Source organism: Suncus etruscus, chromosome 7 (genome assembly GCF_024139225.1).
Source record: "Suncus etruscus isolate mSunEtr1 chromosome 7, mSunEtr1.pri.cur, whole genome shotgun sequence".
NCBI lineage: Eukaryota > Metazoa > Chordata > Mammalia > Eulipotyphla > Soricidae > Suncus > Suncus etruscus.
In genome coordinates, this window is record NC_064854.1 from 62,400,537 (window position 1) to 62,418,277 (window position 17,741).

The following is a 17,741-nucleotide window of genomic DNA, read 5'->3' on the forward strand; positions in this document are numbered from 1 at the left end:
TCATTAGGATTTTTCTCAATGGCTGGCGTTCTTCATGGGATTTTTGTTTGTTTTCTTAAAAATAAAATGGAAAGATCTGGCATAGCAGGAGAGGACAGCGCCCAAGATGCCAACTTGGCACACGGCAGGCCCAGATTCTATTCTCGAGGGTGGTCAGAGTGGTGAGCGTCCCCCAGCCCGCATTTTATTTTGTTGTGGGTTTGAGCGCCACAGCTGGCAGTGCTGCTCTCTGGGCTGAAGCCTCGAGCTGCGAAATTAGTCCTAGCAGGCAAGGGGTCAGATTAGAGGCCTGTCCTTCAATTTGAGAGTGGGTATTATGCAAGGCAGTATGCAAGGCCGACCGCTGAGCTGTGGCTCAGGCTCTCTGGAGGCACATCAAAATTTGAAAGGGAGAAAGGGAAAAGTGAGAAGTGGAAAGCAGTAGTAGAGCAGGAGGGTATCTCCTGGCACAAGATCAACATGGGATTTCCTCCTGGGCATCCAACAAAGTCCATGAGTATGGCCAGGAGTCATTCCTCAGTGCAGAACTTTGGAGCATCGAAGGGCCTGGCCCCACATCCCCATAATCATTAAAACTACATCATCATCATCGTCGTCATCATCAACAACAGCAACAGCAGTATACTAATGTTTTCAGAATTCTGAGAGCTAGCACAGAGGGTAAGACATTTACTTTGCAGCCAGCCTACCCTGGTTCAGCGCCAGGCATCCCACCTGGTCCTCAGAGAACTGCCAGAATTTATTCGTGAGCAAGTAGTCAGGTGGGACACCTAAGAACCTCCAGGAGTGGCCCCAAACCAAACCAAGTAATTAGTGAATAAGATAAAAAAAAATAACGTGTAGTTTATGGTCCAAAACTAGGCCAACATGATTGAGGGCAGCCTGTGGAGACTCTGCCTCTTCTTTATTTGATGCAGTCCGTTTTTATTTTGTGCTTGGGCTCTGAGGTTTGTGTGGAGACTGGGTTTCTTTGTTTGGTTTTGGTGTTTTGGGCTACCCTCAGTGCTGCTTAGGGCTGAGTTTTGGCTCTGTGCTTGGGGAGAACTCACAGTGGGTGCAGGCAACCATGTGGGGATGCCAAGGACAAAACCCTGCTAGTGACCATGCAAAAGAAGCACCCTAGGCACTCACCATTTCTCTGATGCTTGGGATTTTGCAGACATGGAGAGAGAGAGAGACAGAGAGAGACAGAGACAGACAGAGAGAGACAGAGAGACAGAGAGACAGAGACAGAGAGAGACAGAGAGACAGAGACAGAGAGACAGAGACACAAAGAGAGTAGCAAGAGAGACACAGAGACTCACACACTCACAAACCACAGAGATGCCACGGATCCTAGAGCATAGGCAGGACAAAACCTGAGAGCAGGGAGTTGTGGCCCACCAAAGCAAACCTAAAACCAGGAGCAAACCATCCACGACCCACTGAGCTTAGGGACCTGGCAACCAAATTGCTGACAGATGTTTGGATGGTGGGGACAGTTGAGTCAAACTTTGGCAGGGCCAAAGGTGCATGTTAACCTACCTGCAGTGCAGTCACTATACTAACATTGGGCAAACCTTGTGCTAAGCTTTGTTTGGGAGAAGGAGCCCATGTTCATTCGGGCATGTCTTTCTGCTTGCCTCCTTTGCTCTCCCAACGCAAATCCTCTGACTTCACTTTCTCTCCTGAAACTTTTTCTGGGAGATCAGGGGAAGGAACTGGAGCACTGGGTCAGTCCAAGACAGGATATCCTAAGGCCTTAGCGAGGGGAGAGGACAGCTGGCAGATCTTTGGCTTGGCTGGTGCCCAGTTCACATTCGTTCCCCATCAGCTCATCAGGTGAGCAGAGCACTGTCAGGTTTGGCACCTGAGTACAGAGCTAGGAGCTGGACACCTGAGCATGGCCATGGTAACTACCAGCCAGGAGTCTGATTTTCCGTTCCTGCATCCTGTCTGGGTTCACTGGCTGCCTGAGACTGTTGAGACTTGAAGTGTGTCCCATGCGGGGGCTCAGGGATTGACTCTCCCCAGTGCTGGGTTTCCCAACACTTGCCAGAGAGATCGAGGTGGCCCCAGAAGGAAGTGGTGGGTTCCTCTGTGAGCCACGCCTGACTGTGTGTAGGCTAGAACCAGGCTATGCTCAGGGATCTCTCCTGGTGGCGCTTGGTGGTCTCTAGAGGTGTGCTGAGGGATGCCCCCAAGGAGAGCAAGCTGCCAAGGGACTTGGCATCAAGAAGCAGCACCTCTCTGCCACAGCCTCCTATGGGCCACCCGGGCTTCCGTTGCCACTCCTGGGGGCGTCGGTGTATTTCCTGGGGCAACAGAACTAAGGCTCACCACAGCTACTATGACGTCTGTCCTTCTTGGGCCCCAAGCCACAGCACAAGCGGGGCCCAGATCCCCTGGGGCCCAAACTCCACATTTGTGGTTCCCCCAGCTTTGAGGTGCAAGAAGGCAGCCTTTGCTTAAGCTACAGTCGGCCAGGGGGAAGGTCCCAGCTGGTCCCCTGTGCTGAGCTCCAGGAGTCCAGCCTGGGCACAGTTGGGGGTGACCATCAAGCAAACATCAGATCAAGGCCTTGGCCTGGATACATCCTGACCATTTCTTGGGGTGCAAGAAACCATGGTCCCTGCTGTGGGTGGACCCTGCCCTGCCCATTGTTGCGAGATCAGTTTTCAGCTAACTGTCTAGCAGGACCTCAAGCAACGGGCCTTGGCACCATTGGATATTGGCTCCCCGGCAAGGAGGGAGTCCAATCACAATCACGGGTAGCAAGAGCTCCTGCCCACCGGCCACCGTCATTGGACAAGAGAGCCCATCAGTCTGCGCCTACGCATGGCCTGGACATGGCTCCGCAGCCTGATGCACAGGGGCGATTCCTCATGGGTGCGTGGCTCTGCCCTGGGGCACCGAGAGCAACCGCACCTGGGCTCTGGAGTAGAGAAATGTCAGAGGACGTACCTCACTAGGATGTTTCCCAATGGCTGGCGTTCTTCATAGGATTTTTTGTTAGTTTTTATTTTTATTTTTTTATGAAAAACAAATTGAAATGATCTGGCCTCATGGAAGAGGACAACACCTAAGAAGCCAACAGGTCACACAGCAGGCCCATACTCAGGCTGGCCAGATCAGTGTGTTCCTGATCCCGCATTTTATTTTGTTGTGTTTTTGGGCACCACAGCTGGCAGTGCTGTCCTCAGGTCTTTGCCCTTTTCCCGAGCTCCGAAATTAGTTCTAGCAGGTAAGGGGCCAGAACGGAGGCCTGGCCTTCGATTCGAGAGTGGGCAGTATGCAAGGCCAAAGGCCTACCTGCTGTGCTGGTAGGAATTTGAAAGAGAGAAGTGAGAAGTGGAGAGCAGGACGGTTTAATCTGGTCCATGACCCACCTGGGATTTCCTCCTGACATCCAACAAAGTCCTTGACTTTGACCAGGAGCCATTCCTAAGTGCTGAGCCATAGAGCATTGCAGGGTCTGGCCCCACAGCCCCATAATTATTAAAACTACATCATCATCGTCATCTTCAACAATAACAACAGCAGCAGCAGTATACCAATGTTTTCAGAGACCTTAGGATTAGCACAGAGGGTAAGGCATTTGCTTTGCATGCAGCCTACCCTGTTCAATGCTAGGCATCCCACCTGGCCCTCAGAGCACTGCCAGAAATGGTTTGTGAGCAAATAGCCAGGTGGGACAACCAAGGGCTTCCAGGTGTGGCCCCAAACCAAACCAAATAATGAATAAATTAAATAAAATAAAAATACAACGTATAGATACTGCAAAGGCCAGAGCCACTCCAAACCGGGGTGTAGGGACCCCCGCTCCTGACCCCGCAGCGCCCAGGGTGAGTGCATTCTCCTGGGGCGCCCACACGTGGAGGACCGGAGACATCCGCGTCCGCCACCTTGCGCGCGACCCCCCCATAGACTGCAGAGGCCGGAGCCGCTCCAAACCGGGGTGTAGGGACCCCCGCTCCTGACCCCGCGGCGCCCAGGGTGAGTGCATTCTCCTGGGGTGCCCACACGTGGAGGACCGGAGACATCCGCGTCCGCCACCTTGCGCGTGACCCCCCCCCCCATAGACTGCAGAGGCCAGAGCCGCTCCAAACCGGGGTGTAGGGACCCCCGCTCCTCACCCCGCCAGCGACCAGGGCACTCGGAGAACACCGCACAGGCCAGTTTGTTGGCACAGAGACCACACCACCCATTGCCTCAATTTTCAGGCCCCAGAGTTCACCTCACCCGACCAGAGCATAGACAGAGGAGGGCATTCCCTAGTACCTAGTGGGCCGGAGTCACCTGCCCCGCTGGGACAGGTGGGACGAATAGACTGGGTGAGCTTGGGCCTCCCCCCTGGACCTTTAGGTAACCTAGAGCAACCTAGCCCCGAGCCCCAGAGTGGAGCTGAGACCCCCCAAGCGCTGAGAGCAGCTACCGGGAGGGCTTGACTGGGGGAATTTCTTCCGCGGAAACTCGGAGGAGCAGAGCTTCATTGACCCCCAGATAAGGGAAGGAACAGAGAGTCAGGCTCAACAGTGCCCCCCACCACTGTGGTCAGGAAAGGGCCAGTACTAGCTGCCAACAAAAGGGGAAAATAACTAACCAGGCCACATAAAGAGCACAGGAGGAACCAAACCCCAGCGAGTTCACCCAAAAGTCCCTCTAGAACCACCCTCAAGGAGGGAACCCACTCCCACACCACAGGGGATCAAAACAGGCGAAAAATAGAAGCACAGCACTCTAAAACACACCATTAAATACAAAGAAATATGCGTAAATCAAGGAGAACACTAATATCTGGAGATATGGTGACAAACCCTTGCAAGTTTCCAAGCCCACCTAAAAGCACAGATCCACGTGAAGAAGACCTAAAAGCAGCCATGAAGAAGGAAATGCAAGAATTAATAAAAGAAATGAGAGAAACCCTAGCTATCGAGTATAAGAAATCTATGGATGAGCGAATCAACCAAATTAAAGAAGAAATGTTAAAGAACATGAGAGATTCCATACAAAAAGAAGTGAAGGAATTAAAACACAAAGTAACAAGCCTTACAAGCAGAAACACAGAATTGGAGAAACACATTGAAGAACTCGAAGAAAAACTGCAAACAAAAAATGATCAAGAAACCAACAAAGAAATAAAAGGCAAAGCACTGGAAGGAAAAGACCAGTATCTAATGAACAAGGACAAAAGAAACAATCTAAGAATTGTGGGTATACCAGAAGGAGAGGAAATAGGGAAAGGGGAAGAACAAGTAGTCAGAGAGATAATAGCAGAGAACTTCCCCACCCTCTGGAAGGAAACTGCAATGCCAATACAGGAAGTAAAAAGAGTTCCCAATAAGATAGACCCTAATAAACAAACACCAAGACACATGGTAATCCAATTGGCAAAAAACAAAGAGAAAGAGGAACTCCTTAAAGCAATAAGGAAGAAAAGAAACCTCAAGTACCAAGGTAGGGACATAAGAATCAAACCAGATCTCCCATTCGAAGTAATTCAAGCAAGAAGACAGTGGAATGACATATTTAAACGACTGAACGAAAGGAATTTCCAACCTAGGGTCCAATACCCAGCAAAACTTACATTCATATGGGAGGATAGACTAAAAACATTCTCAAACAAGAACGAATTTGAACTATTTGTGCAAACAAAACCGATCCTAAACGACTTACTCAAAGACGAATTACACAATCCAAACCCCCGATTGTAACAAAAACCACCCTACACAACACAACTACACAACAATCCTCTCTCTCAATAATCTCCCTAAATGTTAACGGAATAAACTCTCCAATTAAAAGACACATAGTAGAGAACTGGATTAGGAAAAATAAACCGGACTTCTGCTGTCTGCAAGAAACACACCTACAGATGCAGGATAAGCACAGGCTTAGAATAAAAGGTTGGAAAGTAATTATTCAGGCCAATGGAAAACAAAAAAGAGCAGGGACAGCCATTCTTATATCAGACCAAATTGCATTCAATCTCAAGAAAGTGATCAGAGACAAAGAGGGTCACTACTTACTGATCAGGGGAACATTAGATCAAGAAACACTAACCCTGGTCAATATCTATGCACCTAATGTAGAGCCAGCAAAATATGTGAGGCAACTACTGGCAAACCTGGAGAAACACATGAAGGGAAATGTGATAATAGTAGGGGACCTCAATACTCCACTATCACCACTGGACAGATCCACCAAACAGAAAAATAGCAAAGAAATAAGAGCTCTGAATGAAAAATTAGAAGATTTAGGGCTAATAGACTTATATAGAGCCCTCCACCCGCAGAAAGCAGAATACACATTCTTCTCAAGCCCACATGGAACCTTCTCCAGAATAGACCATGTCTTAGGATACAAAGCCAACCTATATAAGACCACAAAGGTAAGGATCATTAGAAGCACCCTCTCAGATCACTATGCAACAGAGCTCAAAATTGAGGTCAAGAAGAAGCAATGGAGAAAAACTAATACCTGGAGATTAAACAACATGCTGCTCAACAACAGCTGGATCAAAGAACAACTCAAGGAAGAAATAAAAAGATTCCTTAAGACAAATGACAATGAAGAGACAGCATGTCAAAATTTATGGGACACAGCAAAAGCAGTAATTAGGGGGAAACTCATAGCAATACAGGCCTATGTCAAGAAACAGGAAAATAACAAAACCAACAGTTTAAAAGATCACCTCAAAGAATTGGAACAACAGCAACAGAGAAATCCAACCACATCCAGAAGGCAAGAAATAATAAAAACCAGAGCAGAAATAAACAACATAGAAACTAAGAAAACAATACAAAAAAATCAATGAGACCAGGAGTTGGTTTTTCGAAAAAAAAAAAAAACAAAAAACAAGATAGACAAAACACTGGCAAAACTCACTAAAAAAAAGAGGGAAAACACCCAAATCAGTAGGATCACAAATGAAAGGAGAGAGATTACAACAGAACCCCAAGAAATACAACATATCATGAGATCATATTATGAACAACTATACTCAACTAGGCTAGAGAACCCAGTAGAAATCGATAGATTCTTGGAAAAACACCCTCTTCCAAGACTGGAAAAGGAAGATCTAGAAATCCTAAACAGACCAATCACCTCAGAGGAAATTGAAGATGTAATTAAAAAAATCCCTAAGAACAAAAGCCCAGGCCCAGATGGATTTACAGGTGAATCCTATCAAACATTTCAAGAAGAGTTACTACCACTTTTCCATAGGCTCTTCCAAACCATAGAAAAAACAAGAATCCTCCCCAACTCCTTTTATGAGGTTAATATCACACTCATTCCCAAAGAAGGCAAAGACACCACCAAAAAAGAAAACTACAGACCAATCTCACTAATGAACATAGATGCAAAGATACTCAATAAAATATTAGCAAACCGAATCCAGCACTTCATCAAAAAGATCATACATCACGATCAAGTGGGATTCATCCCAGGAATGCAAGGTTGGTTCAACATACGCAAATCAATCAACATTATACACCACATCAACAACATGAAGGACAAAAACCACATGATCATATCAATCGATGCAGAGAAGGCGTTTGACAAAACCCAACATCCTTTCATGTCAAAGACACTCAGAAAAATAGGGTTAGAAGGAACCTTCCTCAAGATAGTTACAGCCATATATGAAAAGCCTACAGCCAACATTATACTCAATGGTGAGAAACTAGAAGCATTCCCACTAAGATCAGGAACTAGGCAAGGCTGTCCACTCTCTCCACTCTTATTCAATATAACCTTAGAAGTCCTAGCAATAGCAATCCGACAAGAGAAGGAAATCAAAGGAATTCAAATTGGGAAAGAGGAACACAAGCTATCTCTATTTGCCGACGATATGATGATATACATCGAAAACCCTAAAGAGTCCACAGTAAAACTCCTAGAAACAATTAACCAATACAGCAAAGTGGCTGGTTACAAAGTCAATACACAAAAGACAGTAGCGTTTCTATATACAAACAATGAAGTTGAGGAGAGAGAGATTAAAAATACAATTCCATTTAAGATAGTTTCAAAAAATATCAAGTATCTAGGAATCAACCTTACAAGAGAAGTGAAAGACTTATACCAGGGAAACTTCAAAACACTTCAGAAAGAAATTGAAGACGATCTAAAGAAATGGAAGAACATCCCATGCTCATGCATAGGTAGAATTAACATAATCAAAATGACTATCCTACCCAAACTCCTATATAGATTTAATGCAATCCCTATCCAAATCCAGACACAATTCTTTAAAGAATTAGAACAATCATTCACAAAATTCATCTGGAACCACAAAAGACCCAGGGTAGCCAAACAAATACTGAAAAACAAGAAGCTGGGAGGCATCTCCTTACCTAACTTGAAACTATACTATAAAGCCATAGTAATCAAAACAGCATGGTACTAGAACAGAGACAGGACCTCAGACCAGTGGGTCAGAACAGAATTTCCAGACATAAACCCCCAGGTATATAGCCAACTAATATTTGATAAAAGAGGCAAGAATCTGAAGTGGAACAAGGAGAGCCTATTCAACAAATGGTGTTGGTACAACTGGAAAACCACATGTACGAAAGTGAAAATCAACCCATACCTTACTCCTTATACAAAAATCAACTCAAAATGGATCAAAGACCTTGAAATCAGACCCGAATCCATAAAGTTTATCGAGAATAAAATAGGCAGAACACTCGAAGACCTATATATCAAAAAGGTCTTTGAGAATGGAGCACCAATGGGAAGAACGTTAGCATCAAATATAAACAAATGGGACTACATCAAACTAAAAAGCTTTTGCATGGCAAAAGAAACCCTACTTAACGCAAGAAGACAGCTAACAGAATGGGAAAAAATCTTTTCACTCGACATATCAGATAAAGGGCTGATATCTAGAACATACAAAGCACTCAGAAAGCTGAGCCCCCCAAAACCAAACAAAGCTATAAAAAAAATGGGAAGATGAAATGAATAGACACTCCTCTGAGGAAGACAGAAGGATGGCCAACAAACACATGAAAACATGCTCACCATCACTCATCATCAGGGAGATCCAAATCAAGACAACAATGAGATACCACCTTACACCAGTGAGGTTGGCTCACATCAAAAATAATGGAAACAACCTTTGTTGGCGGGGATGCGGTATGAAAGGAACTCTCATCCACTGCTGGTGGGAATGCCCCCTAGTCCAACACCTATGGAGGAAAGTCTGGAGAGTGCTCAAAGAACTCAGAATTGAGCTGCCATTTGACCCAGCAATTGCTCTCCTAGGCATATACCCACAAGATGGAAGGACATTCATTCCAAAATACGTATGCACCCCTCTATTTATCGCAGCACTCAGTATAATAGCCAAATCTTGGAACCAACCTAGATGTCCAACAATGGATGAATGGATCATTAAGATGTGGTACATATACACAATGGAATATTACATGGCAGTTAGAAATGATACAATCACAGACTTTGCAGCAACGTGGATGGACCTAGATCATGTTATGTTAAACGAAGTAAGTCAGAAGACAAAAGATAAACACAGAATGGTAGCACTATTCTGAAACACCTAGAACCTATATTTTACACACAACTAATACCTAACAATCATACAACAGGGTTTAACACTGTAATAGTCAACATATACGTGGGAGCAGTGTCCAAAATACATGAAAAAGGAACAACGCAAACTCTTGACTGCACATTATACCACAAAGAAAACAGCAACAACAGAAACAGCAACATAGAGAGAACAGGTATGTAATCAGACTCCCACAACAAAAGCCCACAATAATCCCTTAGAGATCGTAAACAGGAACACAAGTATAGAACACCACGGGAAATCACGGACTGCAATGGCAACATACCATAACACTATGTTTTAATTCCTTTACCTTGCTATATTTTAAATAACCTCTCAGCTTTTCTGTCCACAGGCACCCTTAGATACAAAGGGCGGACAAACTAAGATGGCAACTCGGGATACCACACGAGATACCATACCTTGATTGCACTACGAGATGGCCACGAGAAAACTCTTTAACATACACTTTATCTCTAGGTTAAACCTTCTTTTAGGAATTGAAGCACGGGACCAGTCAGACCACCAAAGCAGTACCTGCGACGTACAGACCTAAACTACAGGCTCTAGTCATCGAACACATTCAACCAAACCAGCATTCCCTTGCTATTCTCTCCTTTCTTCTCACTACTTTTTTCTTTTTTTCTCTTCTATTCTTCTCTTTACTTTTTCCCCTTTCTCTTCTCCCTTTCTTTCTACGGTATTTTCTCTTTTCTCTTCCTTCATACCCCTCCCATATACCTTCCCCTTTCTCCCCCCCTGGAAATACAACTATCCCATCACCCCTCAATTCCATCCAGATCTCCCACCATATTAAAACTCTCCACCCTCAGTCCTTAATCTTTTAGGCATCAAGATCGACCTCCTACCCAACGAACCAGTACCCAGCACCCAGGCGAGGGGACACCCAGCCAATCCCACACCTCGTCTCCTGCAAGAAAAGACAGCCAACTTACCTGTGGACTCATGCTACGAGACCCTCCCTACCATCTCCCCCTAACGTGGACTGTTTCCTGAAACCGGACTTAGGTCCAATAGTATCCCCAATACAAGAACTCTTCCAAGACTTCCCTGCCGCAAATTTTTACCAATCTGAAGAAGGTCAGGGGGTGTGATTGGAAGATGCCTGGGAACCCACACACCACAAGAAAAATCCAAAAGACAACGGGAAAAACCGTACTTTCAACATAGGCATAAGACCTGTAATACACCACCTCTTTACCTGTTCTCCCCCAAATGTAAAGTAGTCTTTTGCACCACTTTGGTCCTTTAAAAACTTCGCCAACTCATTTTATTTCTTTTTTTTAAATGTTTGCCCTACATGTACATTTGTGGGCACATACACTTTTATTTCCTTTTTTTTTTTTTTTATATAATCGTTTTTGGGTATGCGACCTATTTCTGTTACCCACTCTGTCCAACCCAAATACACCGACAATATAATGGAGCACCACTTCCCTCTGCAAAGGCACACTAAATAAAGGGGAAATCTTACATATAAAAAAAAGAGCTCTTATCTACTAGAGATAGGAACTCATAGTTGTTTACAATACAGGGTTATCTCCTACCTTGAAAATATGTCATGTGGAATCAACTTAGACCTCAGGTGATTAGATACCATTCAACCAGCCTTGAACCCTGGATCCCAGACATAGAAATGGCACAGCTCTTCACAACAGCTGCAAGAAACAAACTCCATCTGGGACAGCCTTATTACTGCAGAGTCAACAACAAGGGCCAGCTCTAACATGATATCCCGACAATGAGGAAAATGTGAACAACTTGACCTTAGAGCAGTTTAGCCTACCTCACCAGCTAACGACAAGACAAAACCAGAAGATGTGGCACCCTTTGGTAGGTCCAAAAGCCAAGATCGTGTTTTACAGATGACTGGATAGGAGAACCACGACCAGACTGTATACATCTTGGGACCAATAAAAAAGCCCTAGTCTAGGGTTTGAACTAAGACCTGCACAATAAGCATGATCCCAAGTTCCAAAGGTCCGGCAGAGACAATTGTAACGGAAAGGGGCTTCTGGAAGCACAAAGAAAGACGCTATCCTAGATGCCATCCTAGGTTCAGGGCAAAGACCAAGATCACCAACCACAGAAGACGGATTAAAATGGCACTGAGGTAACAGAACCTCTAGATTCACAAAGACTGACTTCACCATAAGTCCCACTTCAGGATCTGTACAGATACTGAGACCTCTAAACACAGAGCTCTGATTGTATCACCCTGGACAGAGCAGAAGTCTTCCACACACCAAAAAAACAAACAAACAAAAACAAAACAAAAACAAAAACAAAAAAACAAAAACCCACCACCGGGAGAGTAATGATCCTGAGCAAAGACTAGAGCTGATCCCATGACAGTATACTCCAAGGACGGAGAAACCCCATATCGCATAGGGCAAGTGAATTCCTTTTCGAATGACTCCAATATTTACTGTGCCAGGGCAGGAGGGAAAAAAAATACAAAAAAAACACAAAACCTTGGACATTTATATATATATTACCTTCATTTATTATTGTTATTATTATTTTTATTTACTTAGCTATTTTGGTCGATTTCTCTGTGTGGATGTGATTATTGAAATTGTTGTCCCCAATTATCCTTATTTTTTTCTCTTCCTTTCTTTTCTTTCAATATGTGCTACGCCATGTTTCTTATTTCAAGACCACAGCGTGTTTTTTTGTTTGTTTTTGTTTTTTGTTTGTTTTGTTTTGTTTTGTTTATCTGTCTTTTGTGGTGCTTATCGATATAGCTGGAGTCCTCACTGGATATTTGACACTTCTTTTGGTACTGGTGGAGTGTTTCACCTTCTTTCTCTCATTCATTTCCCAAATCGATGATGAGAACCTCTAGAAGGATTCTGCCCATTTTCGGGGTATCAGACTTTTACCCCCAGTTTATTTATTTTCTCTTTTTCAGGCAAAACCACGCAACTTGAACTAGCTAGCCCTGCCCCCACTTAGAGGGGGAAATAAGGGAGGCATCAAGACCAAACTGATGCAAGACTACTAAGTAGTAGGTTAGATACAGAGGGGACCACATATTCTAGACGTCCTGGGGGTGAGGGAAGAGGAAATGGGAGGTAGGACAAAAACGGAGGTGTAGGGAGGACAATTTAGGGATGGGAATCCCCCCTGATTTTATGTAAATATATACCTAAAATATTATTGTCAACAATATGTAAGCCACTATGATCAAAATAAAAATTATATTAAAAAATACAACGTATAGTTTATGGTCCAAAACTAGGTCAATGTGAGTCCATTGATATTCTGGCACAGACTGTTTGGGGTTTTGTGTGGAGACTTGGTTTCTTTGGTTTTGGGGTTTGATTTTGGGGTGCTGCTTAAGGGCAGAGTCCTGGCTCTGTGCTTGGGGAGAACACATGGTGGGCTCAGGCAACCATGTGGGGATGAAAATACAAAAGCCTGCTCATTACTATGCCATAGAAGCATTCTAGGCACACTCCTTTTTATCTGGTCCTGGGCAGTTTGAAGACATGGAGAGATAGACAGAGATGGAGAGCCACCGAGAGAGACTGAAACAGAAAGGGAGTACCGAGAGAGACACAGAGAGACACACACACTCACACACCAAGGAGGTGAGGCTCCAGGGACAGTATGCCAAGGAGGCCTTTCTGTCCCAGTCTGGAGCACCGTATCCCCATTGTAAGGGAACTTTTGAAAAAAGGAAGTCTTTGAGTAAGCCCTGATGTGCATTTTTTGGAGGAGACTTTGCCTAGAATGACCATGTCGGCTACATTTCCCTGGAACTGAGGGGTTTCCACAGTCTCCCAGTGCTGCTTAAAGTTAGCGTAGCCTGCATGGTTCTCTGCGTGCTGCAGTTGAACACCCTTCATGTCTTTGGGATGTGGAGAGATAGGTTGGGAGGTGAAGTCCTTGCCTTGCAGGCAGTGTACCTTGCATCACTGCTGTCATTCTATAACCTCCTCACCACCAAGCAGCAGAGAAGTCTCTGAAGCCATTCAAAGTCCAACAGTTTTGTGCATAGGTAGTTTTAAGCCATGCTGTTGGGTAGCAGCAATGGTCACTCTTTTGAAGGGACTTTTCTCTTGGTGTGGACTCGAGTGGCAGTGGGCAATTAATTGTTAGTCATTGGTGCCAAGGGCTAAACAAGTGGCAGCAAATTAATATCAACAACACAGATACAGATGGAGAAAAACCACTGTATGTTGACATATATACAATTAAAGGTCAATTTTGGCAGCCATGGTGCCTCAAACAAAACCAAAGGAGACCTCTCAGATCAAATGGCAGAAATGAGGTGTCCAGCTGACAGAGAACTGAGAAACAAAGATATCAAAAGCTCTTCAACAGCCTAGCCACTACCATCAAGCAATCTCGTGCAGAAATGGAAAGGGGATGAACTGATACTTAATTATATATATTCACTATTAATTATAGTGAAATCAAAGTCAAATTCAAACTGCCCTGATTAACACTTCACATCATTTTGGCTCACGGGGTTATGTAGGTCAATTCCCTAGTCCTGCTGCATTTTGGGACTTTTGATTTCTCTTATTTGGTGGTATGGGGTTTGGGTCACTGAGCGGCCACACTCAGTCCAATTCTTGCATCTGTTCTCAGAAATTACTCCTGTCATGCTCCAGGGTCCCAATGGGATGCCTGTTCTGGGATCAAGCCCTGGTCATAGCATCAAGATCAAGAACATACCTGCAGCGCTCTCATTCTGTGCCTCTTTTTTTCTCTTCTATAGCTACCTATAAGACACTTCTTGCCTTTCATTCTCTTCATTAATTTATTCCACACAATGTGCTTCATTCTCTTCATTTTCCACCACACACCACACGCTGTGCACAGATTTCTCTCCATTTCCCTATATGTATACGTACCCGTAGATATCCATATAATGATATCCATAGCTTAGCTGTGGGGACACTAGGGTTGCTTGCATTCATTGGCTAATATGACCACTGTTGCTTTGAACAAGAGAGCACAGAAGTCTTTTAGGAACAGACTCGGAGGGCCATTTGGCAGATACCAAGATGCAACACAGCTGGGGCTGATGGAATTCACATGGTTAAAACTTTGGAAAGGCAACCATATTGTCTCCCAGAAATTTGGGATCAGGAGTAGCTTATCTGCCTGTAAAGCAAGCACCTCCTCCCAGTAGCACCTCTGAAACCCCTGTGGTTCCCAGGGTTCTGTATGCACAGATGCCTCTCCCAGATGAATGCCCAAACTCGAACCTCTGCACCCAGTATAAAGGGGGTGGTGGTAGGTCCCAGGATCTTCAAGAAGGGCGAAAAATGCTGAACATACAGGTTAATTCCTCTGGGACAACTCTCATATATGTGTGTATGTGTCTGTGTTTGTATCCCCAAAACTTCTGCAGGTGGGAAAGTAGAGGATTCTTCATGGTTCTGAAGTGGGAAAACATGATCTGGATCCTCAAGTTTCCCCATAATGGTATGAGGATCTTTGAGTGACTGGTCGGTTGTGGGGCTGCCAATATGGGCAGCAGTGCTGGAGCCTCTGGGAGGAAAATTCTGTAGGGTTGCTTCTACCCAACAGCTTGGTTTGAAACTACCTATGCCCCAAACTGTAGGACTTTGAATGGCTCCAGAGACTTCTCTGCTGCTCGGTTGGTGAGGCAGTTATAGAATGATGATCAGTGATGCAAGGTACACTGTCTGCAAGGCAAGGGCTTCACCTCCTGTCCTATCTCTCCACACCAAAGACATGGTGGTTGTTCAACTGCAGCACGCAGAGAACCTAGCAGGCTACCTTAACTTTAGGCAGCACTGGGAGAGTGTGGAAACCCTTGGTTCCAGGGAAATGTAGCCAGCTGGGTCGTTCTATGTTAATTCTCCTCCCATGGAAGGCACTTCCAGGACCTACTCAAATACTTCCCTTTTCAAAAGTCCCCTTACAATGGGGATATAATGCTCCAGACTGGGACTGAAAGGGCTCCTGGCACACTGTCCCCGGAGCCACTCCTCTGTGGTTTGTGAATGTGTGTGTCTCTGTCGGTACTCCTTATCTGTCTCTCTTCATCTCTTAGTGACTCTCTGTTTCTCTCTAAATTTCCATTTTATCAAACTCTCCAGGACCAGAGAAATGGTACAGTGCCTAGGGTGCTTCTTTCATGTGGGAACGAGCAGGATTTGGTCTTTGGCATTCCCACATGTTTGTCTGAGTCCACTGTGATGGTGAATAATGGTCCACATGAGGTCTGATTATAGCTCTTTGATCTTCTGGTCCATAAAATACCATAGTTTTTGTACCCAATAAACAGGAACTCATACCTCCTATTTCTTCCAGAGAATATAGGATTTTCTGGCAAGACTAATTTTCTGGCAATTCTTTATCAGAGATTATAGTTACTTCTGCCCCAGAATCCTCCATCCCTTAAGACATACTCCCTTCCAATTAAAGTTTTATCATTGGTTGTTCATTTCTTAATTTAGCAACCTTAGCCACGAGTGGATTGCAGACTGAACCTGGATTTGTGCTTCCAAAACTTTCAATAATTCTTCTTCTTCTTCTTCTTCTTCTTCTTCTTCTTCTTCTTCTTCTTCTTCTTCTTCTTCTTCTTCTTCTTCTTCTTCTTCTTCTTCTTCTTCTTCCTCCTCCACCTCCTCCTCCGCCTCCTCCTCCTTCCCTCCTTCTTCTTCTTCCTCCTCCTCCTCCTCCGCCTCCTCCTCCTCCTCCTCCTCCTTCTTCCTCTTCTCTTCTTCTTCTTCATCTCCTCTTCTTCCTCTTCTTCTTCTTCTTCTTCTTCTTCTTCTCCTCCTCCTCCTCCTCCTCCTCCTCCTCCTCTTCTTCTTCTTCTTCTTCTTCTTCTTCTTCTTCTTCTTCTTCTTCTTCTTCTTCTTCTTCTTCTTCTTCTTCTTCTTCTTCTTCTTCTTCTTCTTCTTCTTGCGGGGTCACACCCGGCAGCGCTCAGGGGTTACTCCTCGCTTTACGCTCAGAAATTGCTCCTGGTAGGCTATGGGGACCATATGGGATGCTGGGATTTGAACCACTGTCCTTCAGCATGCAAGACAAATGCCCTACCTCCATGCTATCTCTCTAGCCCCAACATCCTATTCTTACCTTATTTGAGTTTTAACATTTGACATAAGGTACTATCACGAGCTGGATGATTGCTTCTCTTTTCTTAAAGGTCCACGTAACTGGTATGCTAATAATTACAATGATTTTTCTCATTGAATCTGAATAAATGACACCAGTGGTTATCTATATACCCTTTAGGTTGAGGGAACTTCTGCCAAGAATCAAACCTATTGTATTTGGGGGTGCCAGACCAATAATGCCAGTTCTCAACTTATAAGGGCATTGTCCTAAGTTAATAGTGATGTCCTCCGGACATATTATATTCATCCCGGTGCTTCCTGAAGTCACATGATTCAATTCTCTAATCTGAATTTTCTTGGGCTGGGCTGGGAAGGATTATGGTCTGAGAATTTTGCCCGTTTTGGTAGGGCCTGGGGTAAGGCCCTGTGGGCTTTTCCCTGCATCATGTATCTGTGCCCCTGGGGAACTGAATTTAAAAAGAGTAGGCAATCTCTTTTGAAATGTCCCAGCTTCCCACAATGGTAGCAGTTACTTTGCCTCCTGGGGTTTGTGTTCAAAGCTCTCCTCAGGTTGTTATCAAAACTGTTTCTGGACCTGCAGTCTCATGCCCAAAGACGACCTTTACCGCATTTTGGGCAAAATCCTGGTTTCTAGAAAGTACTATGTCCTGGATGGGCAGGGGGGAGGAAGGCATCTTTTCCGTGGTAACCTTGAATGTTTGTACTGAGTTCAAGTGGGGTGGGGGTTGGGGCATCTCATGCACATTCCGACAAGCTTATAAGAAATCATTCAGATCTGCCTTGTCAACTAAAGGAACTAATAATGATTTTCAGGCCGAATTTGCATTATGATAAGCCAAAATTTTTCAAGGAATTTTCTCATCTCCTCATCTTTGACTTGTGATTTCAGTGCATCTTTAAGCCTACCCACAAACTCTACATATGGCTTGAGGGAGCCTTAGAAATTTCTAAAAGGTCCCTGTACCAGTGCTGTTAGTATCAATTTTTTTCCCCATGAGGATAATGCAATATCCTTAACTATATCTAAGATTTTGTTAGGTAAAGCAACTTGTGTCTGAACATTTACATATTGATTTTCTGCATTC